We start from the raw sequence: 11326 nt of genomic DNA on the forward strand, positions 1-11326 counted from the left end.
ATATATATATATAATGTTAGAACTAAACAGCCTCTCACTCTCCATCAAATTTACTTCCTTAAATGATCCCAGGGGACATTTTTGTCTCAGTCACATGAGCTAAAAGGACCTGCAGATTCCCAAAGGCCTATCAAAAATATAATGACTTCACTCACTTGAGTCCTACTAGGGGCTAGGCATCGTATCAGGGCGTTTCACTTTCTTATTTCTTACTCTTTTTCAGAAAGAAGCCACCTACTGCTGAAAACACAGCCATGGGATTTGCTCAGGATCACCTTTCCAGGGGGACTGCTTGGAGCAGGGATTCAGATCCTGGTCCACATGTGGCCAAACCTCATGTGCCTGCAGAACGCAGCCCCTGCACCTGCAAAGCTTTAACATCCAGTAGAGAAGGTCCAGAGGAGTCAGAGAAGCAAAGGGAGCTTAACAAATAGTTGCACAACATCTGGCTAATTGGGAAAATAGAGCACTTAGACTCCACTTAGCCCACACCAATAAAGTGTGACCCGGCCATTAAAGGCATTGCTTGGGAATGGTTTCATATGAAAATTTATTCAACCTTCCATTGCCCAGTATTTTAGGATCCAATCTTGATGATCACTGGGCCTCATGCTGCAGACACAGCATTAACCTCACCTGTCGCTTCTCCATTTTTTATTGTAGAAGAAATATACTACTGCAAAACCTCAATGGAAAGGTTGGCAGCCTCGGAAACTTCTCCTTTCATTCATGTTGCATGGTGTGGATAAATCCATGCTCTTTAAAGAGAAGCAGAATGCCTGTTGGACATGCCATGCTTTGCTCTTGAACCCGCCCGACGGGGACTTGAAAGGCTTCTGTGCTCTACCTGGCTTTCTTTCCTCCCTTTTGCTCCCTTCTTGATGGACCCACAGTCATTCACAGCATCCCTATTAATGCCAGCCTCAGCCTTTTCATGAGAAAATTTCCAGGGGTTACCTGAGCTGGGGAAGACTTTGAAGTGGCTTTTCTTCTGGGTGTCTGATGTGCCTCCCTCCTGACTCTGCCTGGACCTGGGGGAATGGCAACTCCCTCTGTTTCAGCAGCTGTCATGGTTGCTGCTCAGGAAGCCCCAGGATCGGATGGAAGCAGGACAGGTGGGACTGTCGGTTGGCAGACTAGAGCTGTCTTTCGCAGTGGCCTGTGGTTTTGCAGCCCTGGACGCCTCTTGGCCTTGACATACTTTTCTGTAAATTGAGGTTTTACAGGACCTTGAGAAACCCTGAACACATGTCCATGCTGTTGAAGGTGATGTCCACTGCTCTTTGGAACAGAATAAACCAGCTGCTTCTGTGGAGCCTGGCAGACCCCTTGGAGCAGTGTCCTTGGAGAGCTTGCTATTCAACAGGGCAGTCTATCAGGGAGACAGTAAAAGCCATGGAAGAAATTGGTGAGTTAACTGTACCAGAATTATGTTTCCTGAAGTGCTGCTGGTTGCTTAGGGGCTGTACCAGGAGCTGGTTCTGCTCCAGAGAGGTCCGCCTGAGTTTAATCCTGTGCATTTCTCTTCTTCACAGGAGAGGTACATCTGACAGTGGCACGAATGGCAGAGAGCTGGGCATGGTACGGCCATGGTCCATGGGACTATGCACGATGGAACCCCAAGGTGACCCTTGAAGTGTGGCCTGGTCCTTCCCTGAGAGGATCCAACCATGCACTGGGATCAAGCCAAGCTCTTCTCTCTTCTCTGTCCAATGAACTGAGCGAGATGCTAAAGTATCCTGTGGGCCATGGACTGCCTCCTCCTCCATCCTGCAGAGACTTTTTCCAGGCTTTTGTTGAACTTTCCTCTCCAGCTTCACTCTCCGCCATTCCCCTGGTATCTCAATCACTTTCTTGTTGCTGGGATACAATACCTGATACCCACAGCCTAGAGGAGAGGTTTGTTTTGACTCACGATATCTAGGGATTCAGTCCATGGTCTGTTGGCTCCACGGCCATGGAGGTTCGTGGTAGAAGGGTCTGGCAGGGGAAGCTTCTTACGTCACAGCAGCCAGGAAGCAGAGAGAGAAGGGAGGAGCTGGAGAGCAGACACCCTTCCAGGCCAAGCCCCTACTGCCTGCCTCCCCAACTAGGCCTCATCTCCTGACAGCTCTGGATTCACCCGTGATTTAATCCACTGATGAGAGAGATCCTGCCATCACCCAGTCACCTCCCAAAGCCCACCTCTGAACACATGAGACTTCTGGGAATATTCTTGATTGAAGCCACAACACCTGGATGTTGGAGCTGCTCAGAAAACAACTGTAGCTTAGTCCATTTGATGAATCCCATCCTCCACTGTCCATCCACCAGCTGGCGATGCCCAGATTTGCGTTGCATACCTCACGCTTGGCTCTAGACTCAGTGCATCCTGTCTATATCCACAAAGGCCCCGCACCCTGCTTTCTCTCAGTGTTCCTGCAGAGAATGCCCTTTGAGAGTACCCATTTAGAACCAGGATGGTATCTACTCTCCACACTTCCCCTTTGAGGATCCCCAGTCTTGTTCCTACCTGGGGACAGAAGTGCCAGCGCCCATCCCTCACCCTGGGTCACTGCCGTGACTCCCATTCCTCACCCCGTGTGCACAGGCCGACTGTCTGCCAGCCCCTCCCACAGAGGGGAGTGCAGCTTGTCCTTCCCCCTATAAACTCTTTGGCTTCCCTCATCAGTTCCCCAGAGCTTTCAAAATCAAGTTCAGATTCTGTAGCACAGTGCAGATGACCCTCTCTGAGCTGGGCGCCTCTGACCTGGTCATCTTTTGTACCCATCTCCCTTCTAACTCTGCCAAGCCATGGACAGCTTCTAGAATGTGCTGGCCAGTTCCCAAGGTTGCGCCTCTGAATATCAAGCTCTTTCTCAAGAATCCTTTCTTCTCTTTTTCATTTACTGAATTTAGGGAATAAACAGCCAGCCTGAGGTCCTATCTGGATTAAATATGTACTGGGGAGCTTGCATCATGCTAAACCTTTTAACAGCCAGAGGCCAACATTTAAAAATCACCAGACTGGTCATCGCAAAATATCTTAACTTCTGCCTTCTAGGTGATCGGGCAACACTGGGCCATAGTAATTGCTGGAGCTGAGGAGCAGAGTATTCTTTGCTGGGGAGGGGTCTATGTTACATTTCGCGCACACCACCCCACTGTCTCCTGCGGGACTGTGAGCTGCACTGCTTTTGCAGGTGGCCTGCCTGGAACCCAACGGCATTTGCAAGAGATCCCTGGGCTACCTCCTGCCAGGCATCGAAACTCAGCCCTTATCACCTTCTGCATCAACTTTTGTGACTCAGAAGCCAGTCTCATACCAGGTTCCACAGGCCTGCAGGGGGTCCCTTCTCAGTGGCAGCAGACAAGATGCCCACTGATGAAGTCAAGCGTACGCAGGAGGAGGGACACCCGGGGAATTGTCTTTTTCCTTGTAATGGTCAGAAAACAGAAGGGCTGGAACTGGAAAAGAAATTTGAGGAGATCTGTGCTTCCTGACTCTGCGAGGCTCTGTCTTGCTGGGCTTGCTGATGGGCCACCTGATAGCACGGGAAGAGGAAGCCGGCCCCAGGCCCTGGAAGGACGCTCAGCCGCAGGTGTCCTCGATTAGGCACCCACCTCCACCTCTCCCACCCCACGCTCTGTTGATGTTAGAACCAAGTGTCTGAGTGGGGACTTAAGAGTGACTTTGCTGGGAGAGACTCACCGCTGCCTAAGCCCTTCTCATTCTTCCTGTAGTTTTCCTCCATGCTTCCAGCAACCACGGGGGTTGGGCGATTTTATGACTCCTGTTTCTCTAAGAGATGCTAAGCGTCGTATCCAAGGACCTACATGGAGGACGGGGCTGCTGGAGGCAAAATTTGAACCCAGCTCTGCCTGACAGGTTGTCTCCAAGTGGGTAACTAGGTGGTGATGGTGGTATAGTTGTCAGAACCAGAGTGGAGTCAAAACTGAGAGAAGCAAACCCAGGAGGGAACCAGAGGGCAGGGCCAGGTGAGCACCAAACCTGGATCCCTTCAGCAGGCTCCGTGCAGATGTGAGAAGCATCACCAGCCAGCGTGATCAGAAGAGGAGTGTGTAGGGAGCCGCATCAGGGGAGAGGGGAGTGTGTGCAGGGATGTGGGGTTGTCCCCTCGGAATGATGCCTGCACCCTCCTTCTGGGAGGTTCTAGTCCTGGGCATTGAAAATTTCCAGCAGAGTCAGACAGGAAGTTCAGCTGGCAGCAGAAGACTGGAGGTTGTTTTCTGTCCTAAACACCCACAGATGAGAGCCACAAAGATGGAATGAACAGGGAGCCCCTCCTTGACTTTTCCTGTTGCCCAGAGTGTCAGCACAGACCCCGAGGCTGGGCGGGCCTGGAGGGCACAATGACAGAGAGGTCTGTTGGGTCCCAGGGAGGAGTGGAAAGCTCCGGCTCTAGTTGGTACCTGAGGACGATGGGTCAAATATCTTTGAAGGCTTCACACGAGTGGGTGCCTCAGGGCCTCCGCCCCTCCTCAGATCTCTCCCATCAATATCCTGTGTAAAATTTCTAGAAAGAAGACTTAAGGTGAGCCCAGAGTAGGGGTGTGGGGAACCTGCCTTTCTTTGGGATTTAGAATCATCTAGAGCCAAAGAGAATTCTCAACCTGCTGACTTCCCTACCCGACCACAGTGGGTGGGGGAAATTTGATGCTATTTTCCCAGACAGATCAGATGCTCTGGTGAAATGCCAGTACCTGAGGGGCTTCACTGGGGCCCATTTGGAACTGACCAAGCTTTGGGCCATCATGGGTAGAGGATGCCTAGGAACTCCTACCCCCTGACCAGGGGGTTAAGAGAGGGGGTCCAGACTCCCTGTTCTCCTGACACAATTCTGTGAGAAATGAGGACACAGAAGAGAACATGTGCGTTGGAGTGGTCCCTAGTGCCACCTTAAGGAACAGAGTTTGCAAAGCGAAGTTTCCTCACTCCTTAAAATGAGTAAACTGTGAAGATTGAGAGAGACAAAGAACACAGATATGCAGGTTGGCAGATGCTCTTCTTACTTTAATTTTATTTTTTATTATTGTTCTTATTAAAAAGCTTCTGAGAAGCAAGTGGGTTATAGCTGTGCTCTTTTCTCCCTGCCTTCTTTCTGTTCCAGTTAGCAGGCGTTATGGAGTTCCTACTATATGACGGGCTCTGAACTGGGCTCTGGGGTCACAGTGGGAAAGCAGACACAGTGTTCAATTTGAAGGTTTTTGAAGTTCAATTTGGAGACAGGAAACGCTGTCTTTCTCTCTCTCTCTCTGACTCCAGTAAGGAAAAGAGGTACAAATACCTACCCATGCCTTGGGTAATACAAAAGAAAATACATGAGAAGCAGAGAGCATGCTAAGGGTGTGCTTGGGCGTGGGCGGGGCCAGGCTGTCTTGGGGTGGCGTTTGTCAGAACTGTAAGGGACGAGGGGGTGCAGTGCCATTCTCGCAAAGCACTGTGGGAAAAGTCTCAGGCAGAGCTTTGCCTCCATGATGGGAGACTGGATCCATGCTCCTCTTTCTTTAAAACTCATGATGTCTTCCCCCAAAACATGGTCTCTGAATCTTTATCTACTCTTGTCCCCTCCCCACTGCTGTTTATTGGTCCCATTTTGCTTCAAGGTTGTGGCTTTTTCACAGAGCCTCGCCCCCTTTCCTTCTCTCATTTTTAGAAATGCACTCTTTTGTTTGTAGAATATTCTCCACCTGCCTGCCTCCACCCCAATCTGCTTCAGTTTAATTTTTTGAACCTGTGGCAAGGCCAGCCTCTTTAGAATCACACTTCACCGCACTATTGTAAAAAAATGGGTCTTGTGTCTGTCACCAGGAACCCAGTGATGACCAAGCCCAAGGGCCTTGAGTGTCCTTGTCCCAAAGGGCCCACTTGCCAGCAGCACTTGCCGTGCTGTTGTTTCTGGCTCTGGTCTCCGTTCTTCTCTCACCCTGTTGACCACCCTTCTCCATAGCTTTTGTTAACCCAGTTTCTACTTCCAACTCTGAGAGAGGGCAGGGACCAAGGCTTTTACTCTCAGGATCTTTGCTACCATAGGAGGTTTCGTCTCCACTAACAGCTTCTACTGCTGTGTCCTCCAAAGCAGCTTCAGATTTCCATCCCCAGCCCTGATTTCTCTCCTACATTATTCTCTTAGGACTCAGTCCCCAGTTGCCCACCACCTGGGTGACCACGGACCTGTTACTTCTCATCTCTAGCCTGGGCTGTGTACAATAAAAGGGGAGAGGGCAAGGTAGCCTCTTAGGACCCCACTGACTCCAGCAAGTTGGTGACTCAATGATTTTGAAAGGTCTTCATTTCCACACAGCTGAACTCATTTCTGAAAGTCGTCATGCTTAAAATGAAACTCATCCAACGACTCTAAAACACAGTTGCCCCTCTGGGTCTCTATATTGTCTTCCCAGATGTTACTGACGGTTCCCCGATTTTCTGGAACCGTAACTCCCCACTCGTTTTGCTTTCGCATCAACCCTGTCCCAGCCCAGACCCTCAGTGCTGCTCCCGTGAGGATGAGTGGTCTTCCCGGCCCTGCTCCCTCCGAGACACTTGTTCCTCTTCTGTGCACAGCTTGTTCGAGCAGTTTGAGGGGCCCAACTAGGCGGACGCACCACATGTACCAGAGATTTGTTGGCGATAATGATTCTTCCTGGTAGCCAAAAAAGACTTTCAAAAATCACCAGACAGCTGTGCTTGATAATAGCTATGCCTCATTTTGTTACATGCACAGGTGTTTTTCTAAAACATGATATACTAAGCACAATTTATCCAGAACACCCATCCTGTTGTAATTTGGTGATTCTCTAAGTGGCACTGGGTGGCGGGGACAGACAGTGCTGCTGACCCCCATCTTGCCAGTTTATCCAGTGGTTTGGCTGACTTGCGAAAGTGTCCATCGCAGCACCTGGGGATGGGGGAGCAGAAGCTGAGCGTGTTAGTCTATCTTCCTCTTCCTTCACACCGGACCTTTTTACTTTTTCATGTAGAGCACCTATTTATCGCTCTGCTCTAAAATGGCAGGGTGAGCAATTTAGAAGCATAGTCAAAGGATTAGCTATCTCTGGGGAGTCTAAACTCCACTCAACAGCGAGAGGTACTGGGACAGTTGCCCAGTTCTGAGGCCTCAGAGGTAGACATGGCCAATTGGTTCATCTAGACTGCAATTTGTAGGTGGAAAATTGAGGCACAGAACGTTATGCGCCTGCCCTTTAGGTAATGGCCCTCAGGTGGCAAGTCCACAACCGGAGCCCAGAAGTGCCAAACTCTCACCTGCAGATGCATTTCTCATTGTCACACGAGAACTCTGTCCTCCACCAGACCAGTCTCCTCGAGCACTTGTCTACGCTGGGTCCAGCTTTGCAAGCCACCAGTATGTAGCACAGACCCGGTGAGTAATGATGTAAAGTGAATCCCACAGCTTTGTGAAGACAGCAGATGCTCCCTGTTACAGGCACCAGGAATCAGGACCAGGGAGTCATCCAGACACTTGCTGCCCCCAGAGGGAAGAGCTGGGCTTTCCCAGCAGACTAGCTCAGGACACACTGTGCTGGTTTCACCGAAACACAGCATTTGAGAAATAGTTACTGAGCATTTACAGGGCTGCGTGATGGGCGTACAGAGATGAATGGGACAGAAATGGATCCTTCCCTCACGGAGGACCAACAAGTGGAAGATGGAAAAAAAGAATAAGAACAAAAATATACTGCTACTTCGTCCAGACAGAACAGGGCTAATCTTTACCTATTTCTAAGACAGAAAATAAAAACAGCACTACACAATGGGACTCTGATGAAGACTAAGAATCTAAAAGTCAGCACATCTTACCCTGTTTCATCTCAATTGATCTCAACTCCCACATGTTTGAGCTTTAAAAGGTAAGATTAGGTATCGTTAAGCCAGCCCAGCCAGCATTGATTTAAAAACCCTCTCCCATGCTCCAGGATCCAGGAGGCGGCAGACCCTTATTAATCTCGTTATCAGGGAGATCTCGGTCTGCCAGCAGCAAGCTCACCTGATTCTCAAGTCTGCCCACATCTCTCTGTTCTTCCGGCTCCAGTGTGCGAAGCCCGTGTGGTAGGAACCATGAATCAGCCCTCTACGAACACTGAGAAATGGTGCTGTATTATTCACCTTTCCATTGCCGGGACAAAGTATTTGACACCTACCCCTAAAAGGAGAAAGAGTCTATCTTGGTTGATTCATGAGTTTAGAGGTTTCCATCCCTGGTGGGCTGATTCCAAGGCAGGAACATGGCGGGGGGAATGAGGGAGGGGTGTGCACTTCATTAGCTGCTAGAAGCCCACTGAGTGAGGAAGAGCCAAAGAGGAGGGGGCTGGGGAGTAGATACAGTCCCCAAGGTCATGCTCTGGTGACCCACCCGGACCCAGCCAGAGGTGGGCTCTACTAATCTAGGCCTCTCTCACACCAGCCACAGTGACAGTCACGAGTAACCAATCCAGGGGGGCTGGTCTTTCTTTACGGAATCGGGGAAAAGGGCGGGAGGGGAATGGGCTTTATGTATGAATGATGGGGAACTCCCTGGATTTCAAGTCAGACCACAGCACCTTTCCACAGCTCTCTCCATTGGTCGTGGAGAGAAATGTGTAGACGATTCCAGAATATAGATGACAGGGACGTTCTGAGCCTCTGTCAAGGAACTAACTCCTTCCCCTTCTTTCCCTGCCCACCTCTCTTGGTTCTCCTGACAAGCACCCACTCTGCCAGGCACTGTGCAAGGAGTGGCACAAGTGAGGCCAACGTGGCACGCGTCGGAAGGGGCCCTGGCTCTTGGGGAGGCACCATTAGCAGGCAGGAAAGACACTAAGCAGGCTAGAAGGTCCTCTCGGACCCACGTCACCTTTCCTCTAGGTGGGAGACGTGTTGCGCCCTTCATTCAAGTGATCCACAAGAGCGCTTCATTGAAGACTTTTTATTGAAGTGTGCCGAGCAATTTTCCAAATATGGTAATGAGTTGTTTCTGGAACTAGTTACCTTCTAGGGGATGAACTCATTCACCCTGGGCAGAAGCTCTGCGAGGACTTGCCACAGCTCTGTTACCGTCGGGGAAGATAACGGTCTTGGCTAAGGAATAAGCCTGGCTTTTCATTTCACAAACTTCATGCATTTTTTGTGTGTACCTTCGTATGTTTTGCTAACTTGACTTTATCCACTTACTACTGTTATTTGAATTGACTCACTTAAAAACACAAATGAATTTATCACTAAAGTCCTCTTTATATCACTACCCTAAATAGAATACCAATATCCCTTGCCCCAAATGGAAGGTAACAGCGAGAATAAATACAATTAGGTTCTTTGCTGCCTGTCCAAAGGCTGTCTATGTGCAAGAGCAGATGGATTTTAAAATGTTCACTTAAACTTGCCCCCCACTTTCCCCAGAGGCCTCCCCTCTTGATTTCTCTGCTTTTTAGAACGGATGGGGGATTTTGAAAGGAGACTGGACAGGGCAGGCCACCAGAACTGCTCAGGAACCCCAGGACTCAGGGAGCCGTTTCTGTCTGTGCCACCTGTGAAGGGAGGCCATTTGCTGTGTGAATGATCACAGCCTCGCCAGGCTAGGAGGGGGCTCAATGACACAGCTGAGGAGAGCGCTGCTGTCCAGTCTCCCCAGAAATGTCCACAAGGTGTGACGGGCCTGCAGCAGGGCAGTTTCTGGTCATGCTGCAGCCTCCTCAGACTCACTGAATACATGGCTTTAGTCCTTGGTTAACATTTCTCCTCACCTCACATCATGGTCACTCACGTCTTCATCCTGAAGGACAGAGGGCGGGAAGCGGGCTGGTCCACATGGATAAACTCCTGGCTGGACCCCGAGAATCTTCAAGTTCTTTTTCTGTGCTTATGAAGCAGTTATTCTATAGGAGTCTCAGTTTACCTGTCCATAAAATGTTTTTTTTTTGGCTTTAAAAATAATAAATAAATAAGCTAATACAGTATATGAAATGCTCATGGTGCACATGAGGGCATTCCAAAAGTGGCTTTAATAGGAGTTATTATTCATTCTTCATGTGAGACCATTTAAAGGTCAGCACCGGGGAACGGAGATATATGGATAAGTTTCTCCTGGTGAGAAAGGCCAGGGTCTCTCCTGGGCCAGAGGCAATGCAGAAGCCAGGGAAAATAACTACAGTTATTTGTCAGTCATTTAACTATGTGCTATGTTCTGAGAAGTGCACCGCTAGGCGATCTGGTTGCATGAACATCACAGAATGTGACCCCAACCTCGATGGTGTAGCCTGCTACACACAGAAGCCATATGCTGCAGCCTACTGCACCTGGACCACCATCCTGGGCGGCACATTAGCGAATTCTGTAAGCAGTGGCACAAAGGGAAGTGTTTGAACATTGAAACACAGAAAAGGTACAATAGAAAAACTAAGGGATGAGCACTTCTTAGCGCCACTGTCATCTTCGGGGACTGCCATGTCAGTGTGCAGCCCCGTGGTTCTCAAAGTGTGGCTGTCCCAAGGCCTAGCGGCATCAGTCTCACCAGGAACTTATCCAAGAAGCAAATACTCAGGCCCCAGAGCACTCCACGGCGGGTCCTGCAGTCTGTACTTAGTAAGCCTGGAAGGTGAGTCTGAGCCCCTTCCAGGTTTGAGAGCCCTGTTAGGGACGTCTGCCAACTGCCACAGCACCTGTTCACTCCTGCTCTCTTGCATGCTGTGGGGCTGGGGCCTGGCTTTGGTCAACCATGCCGGAGCCTGCTTTCGGGATCAGCACTTTGAGTCTCTCCTTCTGAGTTCACCCTTGAGCCCCAAACAGCTTGGTTTGGAGGCTGCTGATCTGCAGGCATGGCGGAAAGGAACAGTGGGAGACTGGACCTGGGAGGGGCAGGGGCCTAGGCATCCTCCTTCCTCCCCGTCACTCTGTGGTTTCCACGGTGAAGGTCTTCCCTGAGTGTACACAGGCAGGCCAGTGTTGACGACGTGGTCGAAAAGATGGTACGTGTTTGCGCTTCGCACAGTCCGAAATCCCAGGTGCCGGGTGTCTGGGCCACTTCCAGCAAGTGTATCCAAACAGACTGGCGGCAAAGTGAAGCCTTATCTCCCCGCATTCCCTCCCTCCCATGCTTTTTGGCACCATATTATTTCTTAAATTAAATAATACTCACTTTGAGGCTGCTTTGTTAAAAGCACAACTGTGCTCTTAGAATAAATCAACGCGTCTTGAGCACCTGCCAGGCATTCTTCTGGCTGCTTTCATTTGTGTGCGTATTAAAAAAATCGTGGTAAAACACACATATCATAAAACCTACTGTCTTAAATATTTTTAAGTGTGCTCTCCAGAGATGTTAAGTGCACTCACATG

General features: G+C 49.8%; 1 non-coding gene across 1 annotated transcript; it reads right to left on the reverse strand.

Annotated features, from left to right (window-relative positions):
- Positions 1 to 655: 655 nt before the first annotated feature.
- On the reverse strand, positions 656 to 794 carry LOC117285237. Its single transcript, XR_004516230.1, has one exon. It is a non-coding gene; the product is annotated as a small nucleolar RNA U109 (small nucleolar RNA).
- Positions 795 to 11326: the final 10532 nt, after the last annotated feature.

Source organism: Fukomys damarensis, unplaced genomic scaffold (assembly GCF_012274545.1).
Source record: "Fukomys damarensis isolate Sample0158 unplaced genomic scaffold, DMR_v1.0_HiC HiC_scaffold_7, whole genome shotgun sequence".
NCBI classification, from domain to species: domain Eukaryota; kingdom Metazoa; phylum Chordata; class Mammalia; order Rodentia; family Bathyergidae; genus Fukomys; species Fukomys damarensis.